The following is a 16,622-nucleotide window of genomic DNA, read 5'->3' on the forward strand; positions in this document are numbered from 1 at the left end:
CAGAAGGGTAGGGAAAGGAAGAGGAAGGCAGTAGTGATAGGGGACTCTATAGTTTGTGGGTCAGAGAGGCGATTCTGTGGATGCAGGAAAGAAACTTGGATGGTAATTTGCCTCCCTGGTGCCAGGGTCTGGGATGGTTCTGATCACATCCAAGATATCCTGCAGTGGGAGGGAGAACAGTCAGAGGTCATGGTACACATTGACATACACAATGATGTAGGTCGGAGAAGTTAAGAGGTCCTGAGAAAAGACTACAGGGTGTTACAAAAGAAGTTGAGAAGCAGGACCGCAAAGGTAGTAATCTGGGGATTACTGCCTGTGCCACACGACAGTGAAAATAGGAATAGAATGAGGTGGAGGATAAATTCGCGGCTGAGGGATTGGAGCAGGGGGCAGGGATTTAGATTTCTGGATCATTGGGACCTCTTTTGGGGCAGGTGTGACCTGTACAAAAAAGATGGGTTGCACTTGAATCCCAGGGGTACTAATATCCTGGAGGGGAGGTTTGCTAAGGATACTGGGGAGAGTTTAAACTAGAATTGTTGGGAGGTGGAAACCAAACAGAAGAGACTGAGGAAGAGGAAATTCACTCACAAATAGAGAAAGCTTGTAGACAGTGCAAGAGGGAGAATAGGCAGGTGTTAGAGAAGGGATACGTTCAGACTGAAGGTTTGAGATGTGTCTATTTTAACGCAAGGAGTGTTGTGAACAAAGCGGATGATCTTAGAGCATGGATCAGTACCTGGAGATATGATGTGGTGGCCATTGCAGAGACTTGGATGACTCTGGGACAGGAATGGTTATTTCAAGTGCCGGGTTTTGGATGTTTCAGAAAGGAGAGGGAGGGAGGCAAAAGAGGTGGGGGCATGTCACTGCTGATCAGAGATAGTGTCACAGCTGCAGAAAAGGTGGACGCCATGGAGGGATTGTTTACAAAATCTCTGTGGGTACAGTTTAGGAACAAGATGGGGTCAATAATGTTACTGGTTTTTATTTTAATAGGCTGCCCAATAGTAACAGGGATATCGAGGAGCAGATAGGGAAACAGATCCTGGAAAGGTGTAATAATAACAGAGTTGTCGTGATGGGAGATTTTAATTTCCCAAATATCGAATGGCATCTCCCTAGCGCAAGGGGTTTGGATGGGGTGGAGTTTGTTAGGAGTGTTCAGGAAGGTTTCTTGACACAGTATGTACAAAGTGTAGATAAGCCTACAAGAAGAGAGGTGGTACTTGATTTGGTATTGGGAAATGAACCTGGTCCGGTGTCAGATCTCTCAGTGGGAGAGCATTTTGGAGATAGTGATCATAATTCTGTCTCGTTTACAATAGCATTGGAGAGACACAGGAACAGACAAGTTAGAAAAGAGTTTAATTGGAATAAGGGGAATTATGAGATTATCATGCAGTAAATTGGAGGCTTAAATTGAAAAAAGGTGTTCTCCAGGAAAAGTACGGAAGAAATCTGGCAAATGTTCAGGGGATATTTGTGTGGAGTTCTGTATAGGTACATTCCAATGAGACAAGGAAGTTCTGGTAGGGTACAGGAATCATGGTGTACAAAAACTGTAATAAATCTAGTCAAGAAGAAAATAAAAGCTTACAAAAGATTCAGAGAGCTAGGTAATGTTAGAGATCTAGAAGATTATAAGGCTACTAGGAAGGAGCTTAAGAAGGAAATTAGGAGAGCCAGAAGGGGCCATGAGAAGTCCTTGGTGGGCAGGATTAAGAAAAAGCCCAAGGCATTCTACGAGAATGAGAAGAGCAAGAGGATAAGTCATGAAAGAATAGAACCTATCAAGTGTGACAGTGGGAAAGTGTGTATGGAACCAGAGGAAATAGCACTGGTATTTAATGAATACTGAAATGCAGACTGAAATGCTTGAGCTTGTAGATAATAAGGAAGAGGATATGCTGGAGCTTTTGGAAAGCATCAAGTTGGATAAGTCACTGGGACTGGATGAGATGTACCCCAGGCTGCTGTGGGAGGTGAGAGAGGAGATTGCTGAACCTCTGGCGATGATCTTTGCATCATCAATGGGGACGGGAGAAGTTCCAAAGGATTGGAGGGTTGAGGATGCTGTTCCTTTATTCGAGAAAGGGCGTAGTGATAGCCCAGGAAGTTATAGACCAATGTCTTACCTAAGTGATTGGTAAGTTGATGGAGAAGATCCTAAGAGGCAGGATTTATGAACATTTGGAGAGGTATAATATGATTAGGAGTAGTCAGCATGGCTTTGTCAAGGGCAGGACATGCCTTACGAGCCTGATTGCATTTTTTGCAGATGTGACTAAACACATTGATGAAGGAAGAGCAGTTGATGTAGTATATATGGATTTCAGCAAGGCATTTGATAAGGTACCCCATGCAAGGCTTATTGAGAAAGTAATGAGGCATGGGATCCAAGGGGACATTTCTTTGTGGATCCAGAACTGGCATGCCTACAGAAAGCAAAGCGTGGTTGTAGACGGGTCATATTCTGCATGGAGGTCGGTGACCAGTGGAGTGCCACAGAGAGCTTTTCTGGGACCCTTACTCTTCGTGATTTTTATAAATGACCTGGATGATGAAGTGGAGGGATGGGTTAGTCAGTGTGCTAATGACACTAAGGTTGGAGGTGTTGTGGATAGTGTGGAGGGCTGTCAGAGGTTACAGTGGGACATCGATAGGATGTAAATCTGAGCTGAGAAGTAACAGGTGGAGTTCAACCCAGATAAGTGTGAAGTGGTTCATTTTGGTAGGTCAAATATGATGGCAGAATATAGTATTAATGGTAAGTCTCTTGGCAGTGTGGAGGATAAGAGGGATCTTGGGGTCCGAGTCCAAAGGACGCTCAAAGCATCTGCGCAGGTTGACTCTGTGGTTAAGAAGGCGTATGGTGTATTGGCCTTCATCAATTGTGGAACTAAATTTAGGAGCCGAGAGGGAACGTTGCATCTATATAGGACCCTGGTCAGACCCCACTTGGAGTACTGTGCTCAGTTCTGGTCGCCTCACTACAGGAAGGATGTGGAAGCCATAGAAAGAGTGCAGAGGAGATTTACAAGGATATTGCCTGGATTGGGGAGCATGCCTTATGAAAACAGGTTGAGTGAACTTGGCCTCTTCTCCTTGGAGCGACAGAGGATGAGAGGTGACCTGATAGAGGTGTATAAGACAATGAGAGGCATTGATCATGTGGATAGTTAGAGGCATTTTCCCAGGGCTGAAATGGTTGCCACAAGAGGACACAGGTTTAAGGTGCTGGGGAGTAGGTACAGAAGAGATGTCAGGGGTAAGTTTTTACTCAAAGACTGGTGTGTGCGTGGAATGGGCTGCCGGCAGCAGTGGTGGAGGCAGATACAATAGGGGCTTTTAAGAGGCTTTTAGATAGGTACATGGAGCTTAGTAAAATAGAGGGCTATAGGTAAGCCTAGTGACTTCTAAGGTAGGGATATGTGGGCTGAAGACCAGTATTGTGTTGTAGGTTTTCTACGTTTCTATGCATCCTTATCAACAGTATAGACTGTGGGTCTTTCCAACTCACACAGTGATCAAGAAAGCACGTCAAACCAAATTGAATAAAAGTGATCAATACAAAGAGAGCTTAACAATCCTCGTGATCTCAAATGAGGCACACGCAACACAAAGTGAAAACCCACTTTGTGCAAAGACAAACAATTAGACATGAAAAGTTCACAATGGAAGGAAAACTACATGCCCATGAGGTGATACTGAGAAAATACAATACACATACAAATTGATAAAATCCCTTTCTTGGTTAAAAACAACCCATAGTTATGACACATACACCTTACTCAAGTTTCCCATTGTGTGATCTGTGTTCATATCTCTCTCTACCTAACACACACACACACACACACAGAGAAAAACACACTCACACAGAGAAACACGCACACACTCTCACACACACAGAGAACATTGCTCATGCTTACACACATACATGCACTCACACACACTCACACTCACAGACACAGATGCACTCACAGACACATGCAAACACTCACACTGTGTGCTCTGTTGTTCCATGTGTGATTCCAATTCTCAGACAAACACACACACAGACTCACACGCAGACACGCACCATAGTTCTCACTCTCACTCTCACTCACTCACATGCAAACACTCACACACCCTGCTCTGTAGTTCCATTGTGTGATCTGGGTTCACAAACACTTTGCCGAGCTTGTGTCAACATGACAAGCAGGAGCAGAAAGCGGATGTGCTACCATTGAACCACACAACGTATTCAACTGATCCTGGCTAAAACTTTTTCTCCCCATTTTCCTTGATCTCTTTAATATCTAGAAAACTATCATAGAAAGAAGAATTCCTCACCAGAGAATCCCAATGATTTACCACAGTGTACTGGCTGGCTTCATTATGACCTGGTATGGGAACATCATGTATTTGAGTGAAAATCCTACAAAATGAGGCAAATTCAGTCCAGTACATCACGGATATAACCCTTCCAGCCATTGAAAGTGCCTACATGAATCATTGCCATAATCAAAGATCCTCACCTCCCAGGCCATGCTCTTTTCTCACTGCTCTCATCAGGTAATATGTACAAGTGCCTCAGGACTTTCACCACCACGTCCAAGAACAGATTATTTATTGATATTTATTTATATTTGCATTTGCAGAGTTTGTTGTCCATTGATCCTGTTTACAGTTACTGTTCTATAGATCTGCTAAGTATGCCCCAAGAGAAATAACCTCAGGGTTGTATGTGGTGACAGATATGTACTCTGATAATAACACTTACTTTGAACTGTTTGAATACAGGCGTAGTCTATTTTCCACATTCGTGACAAGTCAGACCCACCACATCAGAAACCAGTCTGGTGAATGATTGTGATAATTCCTCTTCAGCATGCATTTCACACCCACTATTACAGATTCCAACATTGTCCCCGCTCCCAGTGTCAGCTGGGCAGGTGAGTGGTTCCCAGTTTTCTCTCTCTCCCTCCTTTTTGAAACAGTCTGAAGGAACCATTCCTGAAACTGTAGAGTTTGGCAGATGATGACCAGAAAGTTGAGTAACACTACTGACACCTTGTCACAAACTCTGGGATGGAGATAATCGGGCCTGTGTCAGTTATCCATTTTCATGATGTTATTTCATCATTGATGCTGATTGATTTTATTTCTACATTTGCTTTCAACACTTGTCTATCCTGTATTTCTGGCCGGTTTTTGTGTCTTCTGCAAAGACACACAAGAAGCCATGGTTTATTTCCTCCACTGTTCCTTCATTCCCCACTGCAAAGACCCACCTCTGTCTGTAAGGGAACTACAGTTGTACCTGCTGCTATATTCGTTTCATTTCCTGATTCTGGCTCTCACAGACTGTTCTTAATATCCTTCAATTTTCCATTTTCGTTTTCTTCAATGATATTTCTGTTACCCTTTGCTGTGTTCATAATCAATCTCAATCCTCAGATTTATTAGATTATTAGATTAGATTATGAGGACACTCAGTCCTCGTTTATTGTCATTTAGAAATGTATACATGCATTAAGAAATGATACAATGTTCCTCCAGAGTGATATCACAAAACAAAAAAAGGACAAACCAAAGACTCACACTGACAAAACCACATATAAATATAACATACATCTACAGCAGTGCAAAGCAATACCATAATTTGATGAAAGCAGACCATGGGCACAGTTTAAAAAAAAAGTCACAAGTCCTGATCGACTCCAATTGTCCCGATATCAGGCAGTAAAAGGGAGAAACTCTCCATGCGATAAACCTCCAGGCACCGACAACTGATGCCTCGGAAGTACCAACCACAGCAGATTCTGAGTCCGTCCGAAAACTTCGAGCCTCCGACCAGCCCCTCCGATACAGCCTCCCGAGCGTCATCTTCTGCCGAGCGCCTTTGACCTCGTCCCGGCCACCGAAACAAGCAAAGCCGAGGTCTCGGAGGCCTTCTCCTCCGGAGATTCCGGACCGCAGAGTAGCAGCGGCAGCGAAGCGGGCATTTGACTCATTCTGGTTTCTATTGGAGGCGCTAGATGGAGTAGGTCAAATTTTGGCTCTGCTCCCATCATTTTTCAATTTCCTTACCACCCTATTATTATCTATATCAAAGTGTTTTTAACAACTTTATATGTTTGAATTCTGAATTTTAATCAATGGTAATGACTACTAAGGAAGAAAGGCATTAGCCGAAAGCAAGGAAACCCGGTAATGGAAATGAGAAGAAAGGTGTCTTCAAACAACCTCAACAGCCTCAACTCACTTTGCAGAATGTCTCGAATCTTTTGGATGAAAAATTCGATAAGAGATTCGCTGCTATGGCAGTATTGTTAAAGGAGAACGGAGGGAAACTGGCAGCACTCAAAAAGGAGAACGAAAACAGCAACAGCAAATTTCAGAGCTTAGTGAAGCTGGGAAACAGAGAGATTCCAGATTGACTTCTTTGGAAAAGAACCTAACCTTGGCTACTTTACCTGCTGAAACGTGTCTACACCCACCTGGACAAGCTGGCGAGCACTGTGAGGGTCATGTTTTTTGACTTCTCCAGAGCGTTCAACACCAACCGCCCTGCTCTGCTGGGTGAGAAGCTGGCAGTAATGCAGGTGGATGCTTCCCTGGTGTCATGGATTATTGATTACCTGACTGGCAGACCACAGTACGTGCGCTTGCGACACTGTGTGTCAGACAGAGTGGTCAGCATCACTGGGTCTCCACAGGGGACTGTCCTGTCTCCTTTCCTCTTCACCATCTACACCTCAGACTTCAACTGCAGCACAGAGTCTTGTCATCTTCAGAAGTTTTCTGATGACTCTGCCATAGTTGGATGCATCAGCAAGGGAGATGACACTGAGTACAGGGTTACGGTGGGAAACTTTGTCACATGGTGCGAGCAGAATCATCTGCAGCTTAATGTGAAAAAGACTAAGGAGCTGGTGGTGGACCTGAGGAGGGCTAAGGCACCAGTGACCCCGTTTCCATCCAAGGGGTCAGTGTGGACATGGTGGAGGATTACAAATACCTGGGGATACGAATTGACAATAAACTGGACTGGTCAAAGAACACTGAGGCTGTCTACAAGAAGGGTCAGAGCTGTCTCTATTTCCTAAGGAGACTGAGGTCCTTTAACATCTGCAGGATGATGCTGAGGATGTTCTACAAGGCTGTGTTGGCCAGTGCTATCATGTTTGCTGTTGTGTGCTGGGGCAGCAGGCTGAGGGTAGCAAACACCAACAGAATCAACAAACTCATTCGTAAGGCCAGTGATGTTGTGGGGGTGGAACTGGACTCTCTGACGGTGGTGTTTGAAAAGAGAATGCTGTCCAAGTTGCATGCCATTTTGGACAATGTCTCCTATCCACTCCATGATGTACTGGTTAGGCACAGGAGTACATTCAGCCAGAGACTCATTCCACCGAGATGTAACACTGAGTGTCATAGGAAGTCATTCCTGCCTGTGGCCATCAAACATCACAACTCCTCCCTCGGAGTGTCAGACACCCTGAGCCAATAGGCTGGTCCTGGACTTGTTTCCACTTGGCATGATTAACTTATTATTATTTAATTATTTATGGTTTTATATTGCTATATTTATACACTATTCTTGGTTGGTGCAACAGTAACAAAACCTAATTTCCCTGGGGATCAATAACCTGTCTGTCATACATTGGAGTAGTATAAAGTCAAGATTATTGATTTGGAGAGTCGTAGTCACAGACAGAATTTGCGAATAATAGGACTCAGTGAAGACGTTGAGAGCAGGGATCTTACTAAATCTTTTTCTCAATTCAAAATGGAGGCCTTTGGCTCGGAGGTCTTTTCTTCTTCTCCGGTAATCAACCATATGCATCGGGCTTAAAACCAAAACCATTGAAAGAGTTAAAACCACGCCCTGTGATTCTTCGATTCCACTATGTGAGTACTAAGCAGCACTTATTTCAAATTGCTCGTCAGAAAGGAATTACTAAACATCAAAATTTTAAGTTTGTCTGGTTAAAGATTATAGTCCTGAGGTAATGCAAGAAAGATTGAGTTTTAAATCAGTGATGTCAGTATTATATCAAAGGAATTTCCGACCGGCTCTGCTATACCCCGCTCGTTTAAGGATTTTTCTGCCTGATAAACTGTTTAAGTGGTTTAAATCCGTGGATGACACACAACAATTTCTCAAGGAGCATTGTTTGAGCTTGGATGTTTAATAAATTTACCATTCCTTTATGTTTGTATACATCTGGTTTATTAGTTAATAACCAGCCTATAGATTTGGACATTTTAAGTTCGTAGAACTTTGCCCTTGGGCTGATTCTTCTGGTACTTTGCTTTGGCATCCAGAGGTTTATTATGTTTCTATGTTAAAGTTCCTTTCTTTTATTATTTCAATTTATTTTTAATTATTCATTTTAGAAAGTTATTAAGACTCTGGCTTGGTGATTATTTGTTTTTTCTTGAAATATTATTAAGATTGTATTCTGCTTCATTTTTTAAGACCTTCTCTTTTAAAATTGTCTTCAAATGGTTGTTTTTTTCTTAACCTGTTTGGCATTCCTTTCTCAATGTTTTGACTATGGGTGGTTATTTTATTTTTTAAAAGGTTTGGAGACTTGTCGTCAAGAGAGCTGAGGGTAGGGAGCTTCTTAGATAGTTCCCTGGCTTTCTATTGGCAGGTTTCGGGTCTTGTGGGAGTGGGGGGGAACTATTTTTAGTTCAGTATTTTTCATTTGGGCTGATCTGAAACTACAGAAAAGTCTGTATTGTCGTAACTTCTCTTTCCTCTTTAAACTTTTAAACTTTAAACTGTTCCCTCTTCCTGATTCATGAGTTTCCAATGCAATATGGTTAACCCTTTACATACTATATGGTTTATTATTAACTTTGTTTCATGGAACACAAATGGTTTGAATCACCCAATTAAACAGTAGAAGATTTTAAAATGTTTTTCATACATCGAATGCTGAGATTATTTTTTGCGCAAGAGACTCATGTGAGGAAGGATGATAATCAGCAGTTTTTTAGGTTTTGGAAAGTGCACAGTTTCATTCTAACTCTTCAACCAAAGCAAAAGGCATATCCATTTTTATATAGACTCCTCAATCTCATTTGTTCATTATGAGACAATCTCAGACCCACATTTACTTTATAACCAAAAAGTAGTTTTGGTTAATATTTATGCACTGAAAACTGACTATCCTGAATTCTTCAAGCATTTATTTGTATCTCTTCCCAATTTAAATGAATATATGTGCATAATGGGTGGAGATTTTAAGTGTTATCTGAATCCTATGATGGATAGGTCTGTGCCCAATCAGGTACTTCCAAACAAATCTGCTACTTTTATTAATTCCTTTTTAGTTGACTTGAGAATTTTAGAAATTTGGAGGTTTTTAGATCCTAATGATAAAGAGATCTTTCTTCTCTCATGTATCTCATAATTACTCTAGAATCAATTACTTATTTATTGATTCTCGATTATTTTCATCTATCACTGCCTGTAAGTATGATGCAATCGCCATTTCCGATGATGCGCCTTTGAAATTATCAATTAAATTAATTGATGTAACTTTTAGTACTAGACAACGGCGGTTCAACTCTATTTTGCTTCATGATTTAAATTTTGTTAATCTTATTAAAGAACAGATTTCATTTTTCTTTTCAACTCACTCAATGGAAGAAATTTCCAGTGGGATATTATGGGGTACCTTTAAAGAAATTTATCTGTGGGCAAATTATTTCAAACTGTGAAGAACTGAAAAACCAGATTAATAGTGAAATACATACATTGGTTGATAAGATTAAAGAAATTCATTAAAAAAAATTCTATTGCTCCCAACCTGGAGCTTTATAAAGAGAGAGTTGAACTTCAGATGCAACATAATTTGTTATTAACATCCCCGATTGAAAATCAATTACTTAAAACCAAGAGTTATTTTATATACACGGTGATAAATCGGGTCAATTATTGGCTAACCAATTGAAAGCTGCTTTGGCGAAACATCAGATTAATAAAGTTCATAGATGGGATGGTATTTTGACTGCTGACCATGATGAAATTAATAATCTTTTCAAGAATTTTACACCAATTTATTTCAATCAGAATTTCCTGATGATCCTACCATAATGCATGAATTGTTAAGGAAACTGAATATTCCAAAAATACCAGCTGATGAACATTTAGCATTAGATGCACCCATTAACGAAGAGGAAATAAAGAAAGTAATTTTTTCGATGAACTCTGGTAAAGCACTTGGCCCGGATAGGTATACAGCTGAATTTTTAAAATCTTTTTCAGATTTACTTTCTCCCTGGTTATGTAGAATTTTTAAAGATGTTTTATTTGTAGGTAAATTACCAGAATCCTTTTATGAAGCATCTATTTCTTTAATTCCTAAATAAGACAAAGATCCCACTGAATGTGCATCATACAGACCTATATCGTTGTTGAATATGGATTCTAAAATCTTTTCCAAAATATTAGCAATTAGATTAGAGAAGGTATTGCCACAAATTGTCTCTGAGTTTCAGACAGGATTTATTAAAAATCGTTACTCACATTTTAATGTTAGGAGGTTAATGAACATTGTATACACCACTTCATCTAATGCTCCAGAATGTGTTATTTCGCTTGACACCGAGAAGGTGTTTGACAGACTTGAATGGGAAAATTTATTTAATATACTTGAGAAATTTAATTTTAGCCCAAAATTTATATCTTGGAATCAATTGATATATCAACACACCCTTGGCTGCTGTATTTACCAATAATCAGAGATCAGCTTTTTTTTTAGGCTTTTCGAGGCACTAGACAGGGTTGTCCTTTAAACCCTTTACTATTTGATATTGCCCTGGAGCCCTTGGCAATCGTTCTTTGTGATTCACCCAATATATTTGGCATTATTTGTAGGAATAGGACACATAAAGTATCACTATATGCAGATGACCTGTTACTACATATCTCTAGCCCAGAGAAATCCATTCCTGCAGAAATAACACTACTTGCTCAATTTAGTAGTTTTTCTGGTTATAAATTGAATCTTAATAAGAGTGTGCTTTTGCCATTAAATATGCAAGTTCCAATTTATAGACAATCACCATTTAGATTGGTTACTGATTATTTTATTTATTTGGGTGTTAAAATTACTAAGAAGCTTAGTAAAAATTACTAAGGATCTATCTAAAATCAAATTTTACCCTTAATTGATCATGTTAAACAACTGTTTACTATATGGTCCCCATCATCCTTATCTTTGATTGGTCGAACTAATGCTATTAAGATTATTATTTAACCTAAATTTCTATATCTATTTCAGGTGGTATCAATTTTCATTCCTAAATCTTTTTTATGATATTATTGATTCTAAAATTTCTTCATATATATGGCAGAACGGAAATCCCAGGTTAAGTAAGAAATATTTACAGAAATCAAAACAGGTAGGTGGTTTGGCTTTGCTGAATCTTATATTTTATTATTGGGCAATTAAGATTCTATATTGATGTTTTGGACACAAGAGCTGGATGAAAATCAATGTCCACAATGGATGAAACTCAAGTAGGAGTCTGAACAGGGGTTTTCACTGGCTTCTATTTTAGGGGCTGCATTTCCCTTTGCATTTACTAAATTGAATAAACAACTGATATATCCAATAATTTAACATACAATATGAATATGGTTTCAATTTTGTAAATTTTTTGGTTTGAATAAATTTATCCTGTCAAGTTCTATTATATCTAATTTTTTCTTTCAACCATCTAGAATTGATCAAACTTTTCTTTTATGGAAAACAAAGGGAATAACATGTTTTTGTGATTTATTCATGGATGTGAAAAACTGAAACCAGTTTCTCAAGCTCCGTTTCCAGAATTAGCAGCAGGATGTGTCTTTGGCTAAAGAATGAGCCAATCCTCTGTCCCAATACCCACCAGTAACCAAGCTTTTCTTACTCTCTAAGTCAAACTCGTGCTTCACTGTGCCCAACCTACACTCTCCTTGCTGTGGTACTGTGGGACCAAGAAATGCCCCAGTCCAGAAAGTAACAGAGAACCTGGAGAGAAGTATTTTAAAGACAAAAACTTGCTCTGAATAAAACTTACAGATTGAGTTGCAGAGAGTTAGCCAGCAGGAGATCAGCAGATGTCTGGTGTTCATTGTTCTCACGGAACAGAATAGATGCTGATGGGCCGCACAAATCTTCCTCTCCTAGTCAGTACATTGTGAGGAGCAGTCGACAAGAAAGTACGTGTTGTGCAAATGGTGAAATACAGAGGTGTGATCACAGGCAGAAAGCCACAGCGCTCGACGTCAAGAGAGGACTGACTGATGTTAGAATGTCAGCTCACACCAAATAAGAACAATAAGAGCAGGAGGATTTTTGGACCCTTGTCGCTGCTCCCCCTTCAATGAGACTCTGACTGATCTTTTATCTCATCACCACATCCTGATCAAAGGAACAGAAAAGCTGACATGAAGTGGTGGATATGGCCCAGTCCATCACAAGAAAATCCCTCCCCACCACTGAGCAGATCTACAAGGAGCACTGCTACAAGAAAGCAACATGGATCATCAGGGACCCCTACCATCCAGTCCATTATCTCCTTTCATTGCTGCTGTTGGAACGGAGGTATGGACCTCAGGTTCCACACCACCAGGTTCAGGAACCACTCGGGGCCTGTACTCACTGAAATTTAGAAAAATGAGTTGAAGTATATGCAGTGGGATCGATAATCTGATAAATAAGAGACCAGTTCCAAATAAACAGCTCTTTTTGATGTTGTCAGACTGACAGGCTTATCAAAAAAACAGCCTGTGTGACCTGACGAAGACTGAGCTGCATGTTTGAATGAACCGGGTTGAACAAAAGAAGTGACATGGGCAAGAGCAATAAATTAATACTGTTTGTGGCCTTGTGCCAGATCCAGTGAGAGGCTGGCACAGGTCAGTCAGATGAAACAGATCCAGTGACATCAAAACACAACAGATTGATCGACAAGGCAGAGAACACGAATGAAGGGTTTCAGCAGCTCGAGATGTGTGGGACCTTGATGAAAGACTTGCAAAGTTGTAACATGGTGGCAGGAAGTGGTTGAGGTTGTGAAACAGAAAATGGTGCTGGAGTGCAGTTGTCTCTGGAGTGAGAGAGAAAACACATACAGATGGGCAGCAGGAAGTTCTGCTGGTTCAGGACTCCAGCAAACCCAGTTTAATCCTGGTTTTAGATTCCATCTGTGTGGAGTTTGCATGTTCTCCCAGTGAAGGTACGGGTTACCCTGGGTGCTCCTATTTCCTCACAGATTCCAAAGATTCAAGGGTGGTAGGTTAACTAACCACTATAAATTGCCCCCACTGGGAGGGTGAGGGGTAGAAACTGGGGGAGGTGATGGGATTAATGAAATGGTATTGGTGTAAAGTGGTGTTTGATGATTGGAGTTCCCTCAGAGGATCAAAGGGATGATCTCTGTGCTGTTTGACCCAATGGACAGCAGAGGAAGTCAGAGAATGGACAGGGCAGCCGAGAGAACAACAGACAGAGATGCTGAAGGAGACAAAGAGCTTCATGGATGTGGACAAGCAGAGAACCCGGGAGTGACTACAATGGATGAGGGGTCTGCACGTCCACTCAACATGTCTCAAACATTTGTTACTGCTCTCTACTCAGAGTTCCCCATTACAACTGGTCTTGCCCACCAAGCAGACTTGAGGGAGCACAGAGGAGGGAGGGTCCACAGCACCAAGTTTACTCGTTCTTTGGAAAGACCAGTAATGGGGGAGTTGCATTGCCTTAGTTGTTGCATGAACAAGGTGTGCTGCTGGATTTCCAGATGACCATAAGATATTAGAGCAGAATTAGGCCATTTGGCCCAACAAGACTGCTCCGCCATTTCATCATGGCTGATCCATTTATCCTCTCAGCCTCAATTACTTGCCTTCCCCCGTATCACTTCATGTTTTCATCAATCAAAAATCTATCAACTTCTGCCTTAAATATATATAAAGAATTGGCATCCACAACTGCCTTAACCACAAATACCACTGATTCACCATTCTCCAGCTAAACAAATTCCTCCTCAACTCCATTTGAAGAGGATGCCAATCTACTTTGAGACTGTCCCCTCTGGTCTTCGAAACACCAACAGCAGGTTGCATCCTGGAGGATAATCATGATTTAATTTGATGTTCTAATTGCATGAATATTCATAAAGATTGAACTGTGAGCAGTGTAAAATAAATAAATGTGCACATGTTTGACATAAAGCGAAGCTCCATCTGCACTGCCCCATGACACTGCCCATGTACAGGTTAAACTCTACCATCTCTCCATGATTCCAGAGGTGATGTATGCTGGTGTCTCTCACAGCTTCTCCTTCCTTCACCACCGCTGGTGGGATCCCCAATGTCATGGAGCAGATCAAAGGTCCCGGTAATTATCAGAACCAAGAGCAACACACACAAGATGCTGTAGGATCTCAACAGGTCAGGCAGCATCTATGAAAATGAATAGACCATGATGTATCTTCCTGACATGGGGTCTGAGGTTGAGCAGGAATGATGAATGTTGAGTTAAGGAGATCCTTATGCACACCTCGATCCCCAATTCCTGCATTCCTTCCCTCAACCTTCCATTCAGCCAGTTGTTGCTGGAGTAAGTTCCCACTTACCCAACATAAAAAATCCACAGTGCCCTGTTTATGGCTTTGATTCCAGGCAATCCTCTCCATGCTCACATCTGTTGTTATGATTGTAAGTGGTCCCAGTTTCCCTTCAACACCCAGGTGTGACCCAACCCAGACCGTCCCTGCATTTGGTCCAAGAGCAGCAGAGCCAGGACTGTAATTGGCACAGACCGTGACTGGGACTGTGTGCGGTGTTTCAGTGTGAACCTGCCACTGAGTCACGCATCCTCTCCCCCCATTCATCAGCTCACAGATTGGGGCTGGAATCAGGAAGTTAATTCTTATCTGGTGATGTGGATCATTCTCAAACAGGAAACAAGGAGTTGGAATGGGGGATCAGTCACAGGGACAGGGGCTGGGATGTAGGAAAGGGGAATTAAACATTTACTTTCTTATCTGTTTTAAGGGTAAAGGCAAAATAAACCCTGCAATTATGAGAGAACCAAGAGTCACATGAGAATGAAAGTCCACTAAAACAGGTTGGTGTCGATAAATCCCAAGGACCCAATGGTCTACATCCCTGTGGTTTTGGAAGAGTTGGTGATTAAAAAGCGATGTTCTGGTTATCAACTTACAGAATTCCATAAATTCCTCTGCATTGGAGAACACCAAATGCCATCCAACTATTTAGGAAAGGATAGAGGGAGAAACAGGGAGCCACCAATCGTAGCGTAGTTGGCGTAATGGTAAAGTAACCATAACGGTAGCACAAGTCTTTACAGTACTTGATCTCTTACGATCTTTCCTTTCAGTTAGCCCTGATGAAGGGTCTCGGCCTGAAACATTGACAGTGCTTCTCCTATAGATGCTGCCTGGCCTGATGTGTTCCAGCAGCATTTTGTGTGTGTTGTTTGAATTTCCAGCATCTGCAGATTTCGTCGTGCTTGCTCTTTCAATTCCTGCTGCTGCCTGTAAAGAGTTTTGTGTATTCTCCCAGTTTTCTTCCAACAGGCCAAAGGGTCCTTTGCTGTTGTGTGATCTGGGTTCACACACACACACACACACACTCCCCCCCCCGCTCCAGTGTCGTGTGATCTGGGTTCACACACACACACACACTACCCCCCCCCCCCCCCTCCAGTGTTGTGTGATCTGGGTTCACACACACTCATTACTCCAATGTCCCATTGCGTGATCAGGGCTATAGACAATGTTAGCAGTATCTAATCAGGGAAGAGAGATGGACCAGCACCTTCTGGTGCCCCCTGATATCTGGTTCTCCTTTCTGCTTGCCCTGCTCTGCCCCATCTATGGCTCCCTCCTCCTTTCCTTCATTCCTCTCTCCCTCCATCCAGTCCCACCTCTCCATCATGAGGCCCCTCTCTCTAATCCTGCAAAATGGCTCCATTATACATATGATGCCTGTTGCTGGGCTCTGGGAGGACGAAGTTCAAAGTAAACTTTATTATCAGAGTATATATGAAACTGCATGCAAGCCTGAGTTTTATTTTCCTATGGGTGTGGTCAGAAAATCTATAGAGCAGTAACAGTTCCATGAAAAATCAAGTAGAGTGCAGAAGACTACAAATTGTGCAAATGCAAATATAAATAGATAGCAATAAATAACGAGATCATGAAATAACCTTAAAGTGAGCTCTTTGGTTGTAGGAATATCTCAGTGGATGGGCAAGTGAGTGTTCTTAACCCTGATGGTTGAGGGGATGATGGCACTTTGTCCACTTGGCCTCTTTACATCCCTGCTAAGTCCTTCCCCACCCTCCATTTATCAGTATCTTAAGGTCTATTTTGAGAAATAGCAGCCAGCATGTTCAGCTCTGTACCCACAGCCTCTTTAGTTACTGAAGCTGTTAATCACTCTCTGACCACAACCTGTGAAGTATGATGAGACAGAGTAGAGAGAGCCTTGCTCTGTATCTAACTCACACACCTTCCCTTTCTCAAAGAGTTATTAAATGATTACAAGATTAACTTATAACAAATTACAATGTTCCACTGGTCAAACAATTTACAGT

The sequence above is a fragment of the Hemitrygon akajei genome, chromosome 27 (genome assembly GCF_048418815.1).
Source record: "Hemitrygon akajei chromosome 27, sHemAka1.3, whole genome shotgun sequence".
Lineage (NCBI taxonomy): Eukaryota > Metazoa > Chordata > Chondrichthyes > Myliobatiformes > Dasyatidae > Hemitrygon > Hemitrygon akajei.